This window comes from Psammomys obesus, unplaced genomic scaffold (assembly GCF_907164565.1).
Source record: "Psammomys obesus unplaced genomic scaffold, mPsaObe1.curated_primary_1811, whole genome shotgun sequence".
NCBI lineage: Eukaryota > Metazoa > Chordata > Mammalia > Rodentia > Muridae > Psammomys > Psammomys obesus.
The window spans coordinates 3,575,655-3,588,980 of NW_026596149.1; the positions used below are offsets into that span (position 1 = coordinate 3,575,655).

Consider the following 13,326-nt stretch of genomic DNA (forward strand, 5'->3'; position numbering starts at 1 on the left):
GTAAGCATGCAACCACCATACCCAGCTACCACAGACTGAATTTTACAGACCAGGTTTTAGACATTAAGATGTAGAAACTCAAGCAAAAATGTATTTCCAGGTTTACTTAAAAACAAAAATAAGAGGAGGAAGAGAAGAACAGGAGGAGGAAGAACAGGAGAAGGAGGAGGACAAAGCAGCAGCAGCAGCAGCAGCAGCAGCAGCAGCAGCAGCAGCAGCAGCAGGATGCAAGGTTACAGGAATGCTACTGTGAAGCACAAGAACTAATTAATCTACAGCAAAAGAGAAGAAATTTCGTTAACCAAAAATTACATATTAAGATTCCAACTTTGTCTGAAGTCGAAGATTTTACATGAAAATGTTCTCAGCATGAATTTTCAGTTAGTTGAATGTACATATTTAACACGGTGTACAAATTTAACCATTTAAATTAAATCTCTTTTTCCTTGTCCTAAAAGACATTATATTCCAGCAGAACACAAAAGAGTATACAGTTCTTAAAACAATAGTCTAAAAACACCCACTGATTTCTAACTTCAGCATTAATACTCTGCAACAACAACAAAATTGTAAAATTAAAATTTCAAAAGAAACGTATTTAGTTCTTTTAACTGATGACTTCAAAGTAATCATACTTGCATTTTTTTTTTTTGCCATAAAATATTACTGTTCTGTCAAAGAGTATTTTCCCCTCCAATCCCTTTGAACTTGAGTTAGACTTGTGCCTTGCTGTGATCAACAGAATGTGTATTTAAGTCCAGGAAAAAAGTGCCCTAAAGAAGTTTTGCATAGCGTCCACCTCTGCTATTGAGATGACCCTAAGTATCATGTTTAAAACAGAACAACAACAACAAAGCACTGCACCAGGCCTAAGCACAGTTTGGGTTAAGAATGCTAGGAGAAGCCCTCCAGCTTCCATCTAGTGTAAGCAAGACATCCAGAGAGGACCCAATGTGTGGGCAGGGGGCGCTGGCCTGGTATGAGCAGGTGGCACTATGGCTCTGCAGCAGTGTGAGTCTGTGCCAATGTCTGTGGCACATGTCACCACCAAAGGCAATGAGGATGTTCCTGGTCAGGACTACCAAGTGGGGCATGCTGATGTTGGCTTCCCAGAGCCAACCCAACCCCTTGCCTGGGCAGTGTGGGAGAGCTGGCCAAAAGAGGAAGAGGGATGGCCCCACCCCTGTGGCAGGCAGTAGAGCAGCCCCAAACTCCAACCCCTACCCATACCCCCAACATCTCACCTAGCATAGTAGCATAGTAGCATAGTAGAGCTGGCTCTGTTCCTCACTGGCCTTGTGGGCATGGGAGAAAAGCCTAGCTCCTGGCACAGGCAGGAGAACTAGCCCCTTGCCTCACCTGGGCAAAGGAGGAAAACTGGCCATGACAGTACAAGATTCAGGAGAGCTGGTAGGCTGACCAACTCAACTACCTCCCAGGCCCTGAACAGGGATTTGAGTTAGGCCACTACAACATCTACCTCATCTATGAACTGATGAAGCAAGCGAAAGGGATGGTCCTGCATCCAAAGCTGCAGGATCTCCAAGACACAGGAGATCCAGCACAAGTCCTGGTAAAAACCAAGTATGGATGGTATAGCAGAAGCCAAAGGCCTCAAACTAGACCAACTAGACCAACTGAAATGAACATCTGTAAGTAAAGCCTTTTGGGTGAAAGGGTATACTGTGTGACACACCATAGCTTCCACAGCAAGATGTATTTTAGTTTTTGTTGTTGCGGGGAAAGGGTTCCAAGGGTGGAGGGCAGCTATGGAGGTTGAGAAGATGAGTGGATTAGGATACATGATGTGAAATTCACAAAGAATAAGTTTTAAAAGAAAGAAAAGAATGCTTAATAGTCTTGCAGAAACTAAACAGGAAGTCAGATGAACAGGAAGGCACCTCTCGCCTGTGCACATCAATACCTAGCCCCAGCTTTATGAGTAAGACCAGGAGCAACCACCAAATCAGCCAGCGCTTCTTATGGTCTCAAGAATAAACCCAGCTGACATGACATGAGTGAAAAACCTTCCTGCAGAGCCTCACTTGTTACAAGCCACTAAAAATTTGGAGTACTTTATCAAGAAAACAACTGAAAAAAGGCAATGAGCCCAAGTCAAAAGCCAAAGAAGGCAGCACAAATCAAAAGTAACAGTATTAGGGGATTGTTATGTGTTGATACTAAAATGTCTTTTATTATATTATTTAATTAATGAGGTAGAAATTATTTTGGCCTAGATGTATAATACTGTAATTTTCTGTATAAAGAGTGGGGTTTTAGGGGGCGGCATAATAAATATGCCACTTATGTATTTATTTATTTACTATATTCTTCTCATACTTGACATTATTTATGCCGGGTACAAGATCTGACATGAAAGTAAAAGAGCCTATGAAAAAAACAAACACGAATACTTCAGAAAGCCTAACAGAAAACACAAAATTTGTACGTAGACACACATATATATACATACATGTATACGCACGTGTGTGTGTGTGTGTGTGTGTGTGTGTGTGTGTGTGTATGTGTGTGGTGTATACAGACATACCAGCAATACAAAGCAAACCAAGGAGTAATGCAGAACTGTGGCAGTGTCAACACATCAAGAGACGTTCCCTGAAGGAAAATGTCTGACGCTCAAACAGGCTACACGGGTCACAGTGGCATTAAAGGCTTGCACAATGTCAATCAAAACAGTCATTAAAAAGACAAACTGACTTTAGTGGACTAACAGACTGAGGGATAAACTCAATTATATAAACATATTTAATAAGTGAATCATGAACGATATCTAAATGACCTAAGTCTAAACTTATTTATTAATGCTATTAAAACTGGTTAATGATTTCAGAAAAGTTCTAGACAACATAAAACAAAATCCAGATGTAACAATAAAAATTAACATTAAACTAGAACAGTGGGGTTTTAAAAACTATTTTTATCTGATTTTAATAAATTATAACCATAAAAGCAAAATAAAAACTAAGGGTTATAGCTCAGTGCTTGAGCACTAGAATGGGAAAATCAGGAAACTAGAAAGGTAAAAATGTCAGATTTAGACTACAAATTGAAGATACAGACTAGGGGAAAAGGGAAGGGACAAAAAAAAAAAAAAAAAAGGTCAAGCGAGCTATAATGGAAGTTTTGGTTTCATTAAATGTAAAAAAATGCTTTTGTTTTAATCCCAAGTGCAGGCTTTTAGTTGGGCCATAGTTTGTCCACAGCTGTTAAATGTCACATGTGGAGCATGATCTTTGCAGCTGGTAACAGCCTTCCACATGCTGCAGAGAGGGCCATGGTCTAGAACTCTGAGAGCACAAATGTGAGGCCACGAAAGAGACCGTGGGGCATTCGGTTTTGGTGTGTGGCGTGGAGCAGTTTAGAGAGACCACAGACCAGTAAGAGTGTGGTGGTTTGGAGCAGGCGGAGAAATACTTCAGGGTTTAGGGGCGTGGAGGAGCCTGCTAACTGATGAGCCGGTGGTTGATGGAGACTGGTACAGAGCCCTAAAAGAACACCTTGACCCTAACTTGCTGGGAGAAGTAAAGGGGTCTACTAACCTCTCTCCTACTTAAGGTTAGGGGGGTTGGTGGAAGGGAGGGAGAGGCCTAACACCCCAAATAAAGTAGAGTTAAAATAAAAAAAAAAAATCGCTACAGGTGGCTTTCTGCTACAGAGATCAGTCTGGTTCAGTATCTTTCCAATTTTTTTTTTTTTTTACGCAAAAAAGTAAAAAAAAAAGTGTACAGTTTATTCACTTTGTATCCCAGCTGTAGCACCTTCCCAATCCCACCCTCCCTCTTCTTCTCCTATGCCCCTCCCCCAGTCCAATGATAGGGGAGGTCCTCCTCCCCTTTCATCTAACCCTAGTCTATCAGGACAGGCTTCATTGTATTCCTCTGTGAACTGGTAAGGATGCTTCCCCCCTCAGGTGGAGGTGATCCAAGAGCCAGCCCATGAATTCATGTCAGAGATGGTCCCTGGTCCTATTACTGGGGAACCCTCTTGGACACTGAGCTGCCTTGGGCTACTTCTGTGCAGGGGTTCTAGGCTATCTCCACGCACGGTCTTTCTTTGGAATATCTGTCTCAGAAAATACCCGTGTGCCCAGAATTTTTGGTTCTGTTGTTCCCTTTGTGGAGCTCCGGTTCTATCCAGGTCTTTCTATCTCCCCCTTCTTTCCTAAGATTCCCTGCACTCTGCCCAAAGTTTTTAATGAGACAGTCTCATAATATGCCAAACTTGAGAATAACAATGAACTTTTGACCCTCCTGCCTCCGCCTCCCCAATTTTAGGATTACAAATAGATCACTTTATGCACTTTATGTGGAGCTAAATCCAGGGCTTCATGAATGTTAGACACTCTACCAACTGAGACATATTTCTGTTCTTACTCATTTTTTTCTATACTTTAATTTTTAATAAATTTTAGTAAAAAAAAAAAACAAAAAACATATGCCACAAAAATGTACAGAGAGCATTAACTGGGCAAGTAGTCACAAAAAACTCCTTGACTATGTCTCATTTCATCGAAAGAGGTACAAAAAATATAGATTCAAATATAGCAATGTACACATGTAATGGGTAAAAAAGAAAATCTGAATGTCCAACAGAGGCATTTGGGGGTAAATTTTTATACAATTATTTAAGAATCACTGAAGCGAGCACTATTCTTAAATACTTAGAAAATGGCTAGGACAACTTGTTTTAACATGTTACGAAGGGCTGGCCAGGTGGCTCAGTGTGTAGGCTGATGCTAGAGGACCCACATTGTGAAAGGAAACATAATTCACCTCCACATGTGAAAGATGGCACTCAAGAACACACGTGTGCATAAATGTTTTTAAAATGTACACAAAAAGAAAAACCAGAAAACAGGAAAATGAACATGGACTTTATTTCTTGTAAGCACACAGGTTAAAATATTATCACTTGACTCAAATCAGTGCCTATAATAAAAAACAATTACTTGAAAATTAAGATTGTTTACAATTTACAAATACCTGTAATTGTTTTTTGTTGTTTTGTTTTTTGGTAATGTGGGTGGGTGGAGAATGGAGAAATGGCTGTGGTTTGGAGGACAGGTTCATCTTTTCAAGGACCCAGGTTAGATTCCTAACAGCCACATGAAAGCTGACAACCATCTTTATTTAGGTCCAGCCCCAGGAGACCCAAGGTTCTCCTCTGGACTTTGCAGGCACCAGGCATGTATGAGGTACACAGACAGACAAGCAGGCAAACTGGCTAACCAGACTAGCCCTATCAGCTGCTTAGCTCTGGGTCTCAGCTAAGACCCTGCCTCAAAAGATGTGAAAAAGCAATCAAAAAAGATTTCCAGTATCAACCTCTGGCCTCCCTACTCACATGCACACATACACAAGTAATGGACACACAAAATGAGAAAAATGCATTTCCAACTCTTTCAGCCAACATGATTTCAGTCTCCCGTTATTTACAGATAAACCCAAAAGCTTACAGTGAACACTCAGAAAGAAACAGATATAAGGACACACAAATACATTTTTTTAAGTATCCAAACTGGAAAATTTTACCTTTTCAGTTTTTTTTATTTTTGTAATTTCTATCATTTGTCTTAAAGGTATCTTTAGAGAACTTTAAAGAACTTTGAGTTAAAAAAAAAAAAAGTTTTACTTGAAAATCAAAATAATCAATTCTAGAATTTGGGAAGCAGAGGCAGGTGGATCTTTATAAATTCCAAGCTAGCCTGGTCTACAGACAGGCTAGCCAAGGCAACTCCAAAAAATCCTGTCTCGAGAGAAAAGAAAAAGGGAAGAAGGAAGGAAGGAAGGGAGGGAGGGAGGGAGGGAATAAATCAAAATCTATTTCATATCCACTGAGCTCATCTTAACAAAACAATTGTAACTATCTAGCCATTCTTTTTACCTATGTATGAACAACAACAACAACAAAAAATCTAGACTATTTACTAACAATAATGGCTATTTTGGACTGGTGGAACCTAAAAATTTTTTTTTAATTTGTAAATGTTCTGCCTGCTCTAATTTTCTGTAATTATTCATGGCTTCAAGAATAGACTAGAAGTGTTGTAGTGCAAGTCTATACTCTCACACTTAGAAAAGAGTCAGAAGGATCAAGAGCTCAAGGTCATCCTCAACCACACAGGAAGTTTGAGGCCACGTTAAGGTATTATATGAAAGCCTGTCTCAAACTCAACCCCAAAATGGGCTATTGAAATAACTACCTATTCACCAAATTCATGTCTTATTTGTACCAGCTTCCTGTACAGTTAGATAAAGCCGTTTTACTGTTTTTTTCACCACTATAGTCTGTATGGAAATGTATGCAAGCTCGAGAAACCTTTTTCCTTTCTTAATAATGTATCTTTAGTTCTAATCCACAGTTAATTAAAAAGGCTTGACTTTTTCGCCATCTCTCCTGGAGACTGCCAGGATTTTTCACCTAACTTACAGTTTTTCTCTTACATTCTCCCTGTGCTTGCTAGTTGTCAGTTTGGTACAAGCTGGAGCCACCTAGGAAAGGAGGACCTCAGATGAGGAGCTGCCTTCCCTGGGTCGGCCTGCGGGCATGTCTGTGCGCTATTCTCGCGACTGCCGATTGCTGTGGAAAGGCTCAGCACATTGCGGGCTGTTCGACCCCTGGAGAAGTAGCCCTGGAGGTTAGACACACAACTGACAGAAGCCTGGAGACAAGGGAGCCAGTGAGCAGCCCTCCTCTGTGCTCTGTATCTCAGTGCTGCCCTACAGGTGGATAGCTGGGCTTTCAAACACTGATGAACTCTGAGCCAAAGAAACCTTTTCCTCCCTGAGCCTGGATGGGTCAGTGCCTACCACAGCAGCGGAAAAGCAAACTACTACATCCATTAAAATTGTCGTGGAAGAGAAAGAGGGAAGAAAGGACGGGAGAAGGAAGGAAGGCAGTGAAAAGTTTTGGTGTCTTTAAAAACTCAGTTATGTAAATATGTTTTTGTTTTAATCCCAGGTGTGGGATATGGAGCTGATTTTGCCTGATGCAGACTCTGAGAGAAGCTCTCTCCCAACTGAAGACAGTTTAAATCTGAGGATTCTGGAGAGGGAATAAATGACAGAGCCCAGAGAGTGTTGGGGGGCTCCGAGGAAGAAGAATACTGATGTTCCTCTTTCCCAACCCCCTGCTGCTCCTGGTTACTGCTGATGCAGTTTGAGAAGAAGCTGGAGATACCCTGAAATGAAGCCTGGACTTACTCCAAGGAACACAACAACCCTAAATGGCAGAAAGTAGAGAAAACTTCACTCCCTCTCCCCACTAACCTTTCCCTTCTACCTGGTGATGGGGTGTTGGAAGGGATTGGGGTGGAGTAGGGAGAAAGAGCATAAAAAACATAAATAAAATAGTTTTTTCAAGTACACCAACAATTCTTCATTGAGACTCAAGAGTGATTGTGTCAAGCTCACTATTAAAATTAGCCATCACACTCACCAGAGACCTCTGTCCCTATGTAATGACCCCCATTCACTGACCAACACTAATCCACAGAACCAACAGATGCACACTGCAAAAACCAGAGTATGACAATAGGCCATTAATAAAGAGCAAATGAAAAATATTACATCACACATGTTTACCACAACCAACCCCCCCCAAAAAAACAAAACAAAATAGTACCCAGACAAGAAAAAAGTTGGCAACTGTTGCTTTCCTCTCTCTTAAATCGTTCATGCTGGAAAAGACTAGGTATCACTGTCATATGATACTTTAAGCAGCCCTAAGTAGAGAACGATCCATTTTGCAAAAATTCCTACAAACAGCAGCTTGAAAACCACATTAAGGCATTTTGAAAATTGTTCTACCTTCACTCAAGCCTTCATGACTCTACTGTCAGCCTACTTCCTGATTTCTTCTGCACTCTTCCAAACCACATCTTTAAGCCAACATCTTGAAAGAAACTGGATGGAGACCCTGAGTTAAAAATAGCTGCTAAAGTCCAATTACTGACATATAGGCAGATACAAGACCATCAATTTTTATTGCACTTTTAAGCCAAAAGATTTTAACATACTATGTATAAAGGGTAAATGATAGATCTGCAGATAGATTAGTCTTGTGAATATGCTATCAAGAGTAAGATAGTCTCACCACAACAAAACATCAAAATACAAGTTGCTTCAGATGAGAGCAAAATCTACAGGGTATTCAGAAGATTATCAGTCAAAAGCTTTCCGGGCATTAGCAAGACTGTTCACAGGGCTGACGTGATGGCTCAGCAGGTAAGTGGATGTGCCACCAAGCCTGCAAGCTAAATTCACTGCTGAAAAGACACACTGCAGAAGGAGACAGCCAGCAAGAGGTCCTCTAGAGCTCCATACACGCTCTGTGGAATGCATACACCAACATACACAGTAAACAAATGTTTCTTACGTTACCAGAGACATATACTTTAAATAAGCTGCTAAACTTTAAAAGAATGGTGAGGTATTGAAATTTGCATCTACGGTTATATGTAGCTCAGTGTACAGTCTGGACTCAGCAAGAACAGGATCTGAATTTTGCTCAATCATTAGGATAAAAATAAAAATTAGGAAATTTAAAGCCAAGGATGTAATTCACTTGGTACCAACTCAGTTCAATCCCCAGCACTATTTTTTAATTCAAGTGCGCACAAATGGGGATGGGGGGGGGACACACCCAGATAATTCAAGGGAAAGGACCAGAAAGAAGTTCAAGGTCCTCCCCTACCAAAAAGAAATTCTGAGATCAGCTTAGCATACTTAAGACCTTGTCTCAAAAAGAAATTTAAAATTTGAAGAAATGAGGTTAGGAAGTAGCTATTTAAAAAATTATGAAAATTATCAAGAAATTTCCAGAATTTTAAAAGTATAGCTAATTTCTTATTATTCACAATAAAGAGAGCAATAGTAAAGAGATGAACTAAAAAGGAACTATTAATAAAGCACAACCAGGCTAGGAAGAAACCTCAGGTGGTATAAAGTACTTGTCTTGCACGTACTTCAAGAAAAACAAAAACAAAAGTGTCTGGCATGTGAGGTAAACTGCCTGCTGTCAAGCATAAAGACCTAAGTTCAGACCCCAGCACCCCATAAAAGCCTGACCCACAGTCAATGTCTGTAACTTCGGGGTCCCGATGTAGACTAAAGGCCAGCAGCTCTCTAGGACTTCTCTGGGACTCTAGCACCAGATTAGAGTTGCAGAGTTATCTGGTCTCACTAAGCAAACACCTACCGGAGCCTTGGCTTCTGTTAAGAGACAGCCATTGTTGCACTAAGACCACAGGACCACAGCCTGTAAGCCTTATATATAGCCACTTTAACCAGTGTTTGTGTGTGTGTGAGTGTGTGTGTGTGCACACCCATGCAAGAAATTCCAGGGCCAGCCAGGCTACGTGGTAAACCCCAGCACAAAAACCAGCAAGGGTAGATGCCACTGTTAAAAAGACTTCAGAAATAGCACCTCAGAAAATCTAAAGCTATAGGAAAATTTCCAGTTATCAAGTCATAAAAAAAAAAGGGGGGGGAGTGTGTCAAATGTTCCAGACTAGGAAATATTAAATAAGTTAGATCTGGGACGAAGATTTATTTATTTTTTTAAGTTTCCTTTGTTGCTACAGAAGCCATTAGTGGCTAAAATTTGAACATTATGCTAGGTGTGGTGCACGTCTTTAAGCTGTGAGTTGCAGGCCATCCAGGGTTACATAGTGAAACACTCACTGTCTCACCTAGAGACAGCAAGTTAATACCATCAAGCCTGAATACCTGTAATCTACTTCCAGGATCCACATGGCAGTATGAGAAAAGAAAAGCAAGCTGGCCTTTGGCCTCCACATAAAGTGTGTCGTATATGTGCCCCCTACACACACACACACACACCAAAACACACACACCAAAACACACACACACACACACACACACACACACACAAAAAAAAAAAAAAAACCCACCTACACACTTGGAGCCTGTCTTTGCTTTCTCCCACCATTACCCCCACCCCAGGCCCAGTTTCAACCCCTAACACTAGATAAGAGAGAAACAAGAAAGGGGGGGGGGGGGGAGAGAAGAATTAGGAAAATCCCCAAATCTCTTTGCTTTTGTTTCTTCTTTAACTACAGCTACTAGCAAACTGCAACCAACCTTCCAAAATAACCAATAACCACTGACCCCACCTCAGGGCTCTAGTATTTATACGCACTCTGAAAAGTTCCCAGAATTCCAATCACCGAAACTATCTGCAGCTGGCAAAACCTCTGCCAGGGCCTGAGGCAAACCACAGCCAGATGCTGCACACAGTCTGAAGCTGCCCCATGTCCCCACCCCTGGGATAAAAACAAAAGCACATTCTTATATTTTTCTGTTTTAAAGAAACCAAAATTCGGGGCTGGAGAGATAGCTCAGTGGTTAAGAGCACTGTCGGTTCTTCCAAAGGACCCAGGTTCAACTCCCAGCACCCACATGGCAGCTCACAACTGTCTGTACCTCCAGTTCCAGGTGATCTGACACCCTCACACCAATGCACATAAAGTTAAATAAATTATATATTAAAAAAAAAAGAAACCAAAATTCCAAAATTATCACTACACACATTAAATAACTGTTAAAATTTTTTTAGTATTACTGACAGATCTGTAACAATAGATAATTTGATAATGGTACTGTAATCAGATTAAAAATGGCCCTTTATTGCAACTACACATCAAAAACCTAAGGTTGTACTTAATGAACTAATGAAAATAGTTTACACAGAATTACAGAGTACATGAGCAAGATGTGGACCTTGTACTTCCAAGTGCTCTCATGAAGCAGGAGGATCTCCTCAAATTTGAGGACAGTTTTTCTCAAATGTTAGAGAAAAAGAAGTACACAGTATACAAAGCAGAGAGACGCAAAAAGCAGGAAAGGGAAGAACATGACAAAAGTTAAAACAACTAGGCCTATTGGTACAATTCTATTAACTGCTACATTCAAGATGAAGAAAGAGAATCTCAAGCTTGAGATAAGCCTGGGCTACAGAACAAGACTGAGTCTGGAAAAACAGAAGCACATACACAGCAAATAACCAATTTCATAAAGCAATACTAGTTATAGCGACCCTCATCTACAAACAGCGGGGAACTGCAATACCTCATTCTCATCCTGCAGGAGGGGGCAGAGACATCTTGATTAATGACATCACAGATCAAATGGATCTCACAAATATCTCTAACAATGTATTCAAACACTACCAAGTTCACACATTCTTCTCAGAAGCCCATGGAACTTTCTTTAAACTGTATCACAATAGGATACAAAGTGACAATAAACATCAAAAATTGAAATCACTTGTATTCTATTTGAACAAAAGGAGGTAAATCTAGAAATGAAGAGCAAGTGAAATTTCACACACACAAACTAAACTCATGAAGCATAAATGATACAGTACCAAATGGATCCTTGAAGAATCAGGAAGAAAATAAAAAAAGTGAAAAACTCTACGAGGCAAATTAAAATGAAAACATAGCATATCAAAATCTACAAGATACAATGAAAGCAGTCCTAAGGGGGAAGTTTGTAGCCCTAAGTGCCTACACTAAAAAAAAAAATAAGACCTCAAATGTAACAACAAATGTACCTTAGGACCTTAGAAAAACAAGAAAAGGCCAAGAAACATTAAATAGACAAAAAGAGTTAACCAAAATCAACGGCTGACTCCTTTCGCTCAAAGTGCTTTCTTTAAAAGCATGAAGAACTGACTCAATCCCAAAGCACCCATATAAAAAGGGGCCTGAAATCCCAGCACTGGGGTGACAGGAAGGAGGATCCCTGAGACTTACTGACCAACCAGTCAATCTGGCCAAATCTGTGAGCTCCAGGTTTACTGAGAGAGCCTGTCTCAGAAAAAAATAAATAAAAATAAAAAATAAAAAGGGGGAGGAGACATAGAACAAGAATAATACTAGACAACAACTTAGTCTCTACAGGCACACATGCACACGCACACACATACACAAAAAGAGCAGAAATTAATGAAATAGAAACAAAAATGCAATACAAAGACACAATGACAGAGTTGATCTTTGAAAAGAGAACAGAACTGACAAATCCTTAGCTAAACTAACCCAAAGATAAAAACAGATGAGCAAAATTTACAACACACAAAATGGAGCACATTACAACAGTTATCAATGAATTCATAAAATCATTAGGCTATACCTTAAACACTTATACTCCAGGGCTGGGGAGGTGGCTGTCGGCAAAGTGCCTGCTGCACAAGCACGAGGACCTGAGTTTGGATCCCCAGCCCCCACGTAAAGCCAGTCGTGGAGATGCACATGTGTAACCACAGCACTGTGGAGCGGAGAAAGGCAGTCCCCTGGAGCTTATCGGCCAGCCAGAGCAGCTGAATCCAAGAGCTCCGGGTTCAGTGAGAGATCCTGTCTCAAAAAATAAGGTGGAGAGCGATCAAGGAAGGCACCTCTACACACATAAGCACAAAATATGCATGTGAACTTCCATGCACAAGTGCACACACATGCAAACCTGTACATAGAACACTTAGTCTCCAATAACTTGGAAGCCAAAAAGAAGTAGATGTAATTTTCGATATATGACCTACTAAAACATAACTTAAACAGACTTAAAATAAGCAGTGAGATTAGTGCAGTAACTTAAATATCTCCAAAATAAAAGAGGCCAGAGCAGGGAGGATTCACTGCTAAATTCCACCAAACCTCTAAATAGGAGCATGACTACTTCTCATACTATCCCATAGGACAGAAAAGAATGATATACTACAACATTCTTTTTTAGAAAGCCATTAACATCCTGATATTCAAGCCAGACAGAAGTACAACAACAAAGGGAGGGGCAGGTGGTGGGGAAGGGGTAGGAGGGCATGCTCAGGACAATAACTTGTATAACAATGTCTCTCATGAATATACATACAAAATAATGACCCATCATCAAGTGAGATACAGGAATGGCTTATCATATGCAAACCAGTAAGTGGAACAGATCACCTAAATGACCACAGGGACAGACATCACATGATTATCACAGTAGATGTAAAAAGGGCTTCTGACAAAAATCCAACATACCTTTCATGAGAAAAAACCTACAAACAGGACATTATCTCAACGTAAAAAGGTAATATATGACAAACCTACAGCCAAAGTTATATTAAATGGGGAAAGCCTTAAAGCATTTCCACAAAACAAAGGTGTCCACTTTCTCTAATCTTAATCAAAATAGTGTTTTAGCTAGAGCAATAAGACCAAAAATTGGGAGGGAGGGAGGGAGGGAGGGAGGGAGGGAGGGAGGAAGGAAGGAAGGAAGGAAGGAAGGAAGGAAGGAAGGAAGG

General features: G+C 40.5%; 1 protein-coding gene across 6 annotated transcripts in view; it reads right to left on the bottom strand.

Annotated features, from left to right (window-relative positions):
- Mllt10 (MLLT10 histone lysine methyltransferase DOT1L cofactor) overlaps positions 1–13,326 on the bottom strand; it is a 138,437-nt gene that overhangs the window by 62,650 nt on the left and 62,461 nt on the right. The window lies entirely within an intron of this gene.